The sequence below is a fragment of the Mustela putorius genome, unplaced genomic scaffold (genome assembly GCF_011764305.1).
Source record: "Mustela putorius furo isolate JIRA1106 unplaced genomic scaffold, ASM1176430v1.1 tig00000450_pilon_pilon_pilon, whole genome shotgun sequence".
NCBI classification, from domain to species: Eukaryota; Metazoa; Chordata; class Mammalia; order Carnivora; family Mustelidae; genus Mustela; species Mustela putorius.
Window position 1 is genome coordinate 20,787,225 of NW_025421385.1, and position 2,927 is coordinate 20,790,151.

General features: G+C 37.8%; 1 pseudogene; it reads left to right on the top strand.

The window, feature by feature from the left end:
• The first annotated feature begins 869 nt into the window (after positions 1–869).
• On the top strand, positions 870–1,587 carry LOC123392132 (annotated as a pseudogene).
• Positions 1,588–2,927: the final 1,340 nt, after the last annotated feature.

Sequence of the window (2,927 nt, forward strand, 5' to 3'; positions counted from 1 at the left end):
GTTCTCACTTCATTCCATAATGTTTGAGACAGGTTTTTTTTGACTGGTCAAATATTAATTTTTTAAAAATTAGAAATTTACCTTATTGGGTGAACTAGCCCCCAAACTATAAAGTTATAACAGGAAATAAGCACAAAAGCTATGTTTGAGACTCAGAGAGAGGGTAACGACATTTGAAATAATTCAGTCTATTACTAATTTGGCATATACAAAGGAGAATTTATAACAAGTTACCTTGGCATATGGAGTAGAGTCTAGTGCATTATAAGGATAACCTTCCCTTCTCAACAGCACAGACAGAGTGACCTTACTGCTCTGTGGTTCTGAATGTACAATGTGAAATGCCAACCTACACAGGAGTGCTATTTTTTTTCTAACTGGGTGCACTCAGCAATCTGGGTGCAGGCACCCAGCTGGAGCTAGTGTTTTGCTAGGTTAGTGACAGCAGGGCAAGCAGGGCAAAGTTGAGTGGTAAAGTAATTTAAAATAGAATGCAGCAAAAGATCAGAGAGGAAATGAAGGCAGAAGAAGGTTGAGAGGGAGAAAAAAGAGAAGTCTGGATTGGAGGTCCCACGTGGACGACAGACTGACGTGGAGAGAGAAGAGCCCTGGAGACATCAGGGACCTGAGAACGATGTACTGGGAGGAAGTGAGGGACAGAGCTGTGATGCACGTCATGGCCAGAGACTGTGAAGTCTGCAGTTAGAGGTGAAACAGATCAGGTCTATGACAAGATCCAGTGTGCGGCAACAGAACTGATCCCCTGAAGATAACTGGAGATGAGATGTCAATGAACTTTGAGGATGGTATTCTGTCTACTTTGGTGATGGATTCACTCAGTTAAGGAACACAGGAAGACTGTAAGCCACATGTCAGTCTTTAATAATTTAAGTCTTAAAAGACTTTGGATATGCTTAGTATAGGGGACTGGGTATTCTAGAAAGATGCTACCCACCATTATCTATGAGTTTTCAGTCTAAAATAGTTCATACTAAGGCAGAAGCAAGCAGCAGCTTAAGAAAAATGAGTAACTTTTCCCTTCATTCTTACGACTAATTTTCTTTTCCACTTTTTTGACTTGGTAAGAATCTGTGTGTCACCTTTTCAACTTAGGGCTAGGTTAGTATTTTCCTGAAGTTGAATAGAGAATGAAATTATTGCTAATTCAGACAAGAAAAATCTCAGCTTCCCACTCTCATAAGTTAGTAAAAATAAATGTTTAAAAAATAAATTACAACTCAGTTGCCCCAGTTCTGATATGAAAGCATCTGGTGAGACCCTGGGTACAGCTTCCCACTACTTTTTTTTTTTTAAGTGTAAAAAAATACACATACAAAGGTTTCTTATAATCTTGAAAGTACAGGGTGGCATGCTATTTACTGACAGGCTGACCTTTACACAAAGAACCTCCACCTTCAACAAGCTGAAATTACTGTTACTGATGCCTTCAGAATATCATTGCCACGGAAAGCAGCATGTTTTGTACAAGTCATACAGAAGTAGCTAGATAGACACCATTTGGTCACCAAATGGTGCAACATAGAGGGCAAGGGAAAATTAATTCTACAGTACCAACCATATGTCTGATACTGTGCAAGGAAGAAAAGGAAATGTCAAATCTGATTCCTAATGTCAAGAAGCTTACAATTTATTGGTCAATTACATAATACTTCACCCCAGAGCCATGTCTTACACTTAAAAAAAAATAACTCACAGCATCTAACATAGGACTTTATAGATATCAATGAGAAGTTAATAACAAATTAAAACAATACAAAATGTTAAAGTAATAAAACACACATTTAACATAGGTGACTGAGAGAAGAGATAACAGTTGAGCTACTGTCATTGTAATCAATGAAAAAAATCTTGTTCCTATTCTGTTTTGAGCAGGTACTGACACAGGAAGGTCCCTATTCCTACATATTGAAATCTTTAGGAAGCAAAAAAAAAAAAAAAACCAGGTCAGCCTTTCCTACAGGTAAAGACTGGAAGGACAGGCTTATCCTGCGCTGGGGCATCAGGAGTGGCCAACCCCTTACCTGTATCTTTTCCCAGATGGCCAAGGTAACTAGCCTTGAGCAATAGTTCTTTTAAGTATGCAACTAACCTGTTATTGAAACACTTTCCCTCTTGGATTATTTGATCTTATATTATTATCCTTTCATTCATTTATCAAAAAATTACTGGGCATCTACTAGATACCAACAATCTGTTCCTCTCTCTTTTACTTCTTATTTCTTTACTACTCTTCATTCTCTGCCCTATCACTCCCAGGCACCCTTACTCAGACCCAGCACTACTCTTCTCTCTCTCTCTATAGACACACACACACACACACACACACACACACATACACACAGGATATATATATATATATATATATATATATATATATATATATATATATATAAAATCTTATTCTTCAAAAAAGTGTATCAGTTTACAAGGTTCATGTAGCCTTTAGGCTAATATCTCCCAACCAGTATATCCTACACATAGAGATGGAAGAGGGGGTTAGAGGGTCTGTAAGGTCTTAAACTTCTGTCACTGCTATGCCTCATTGATCATCCCTTCTCACTCTTTCCTGCTGGCACCTCTTCCTCTAGGGAGTATTAGGTTTTGAAAATTTGTCTTTCCTGAATTTGTCTTTTTACTCTATATTCTTAAAATTTCAGCTCCCTCTATCAGTCTCAAGCTTAAGTTGAATTTCTTTCTATTCTTGCTCCTTCTATACTTTAGGTGTTCATGGAGTCTGTCACTCTAACTTTAGATAACTCCTCTTCTTCCTTAAAGTTCTATTCCTTAAGAAGTTTTTGTTCTTTTCCCTAAACTAGGTTAGACAGCTCTGCCACGTGACTTCATTGCACCCTGTCCTTTCTTTTGAAAAAGAAAAGTAGTCATCATCTCATGATCTGTTCAGCAGC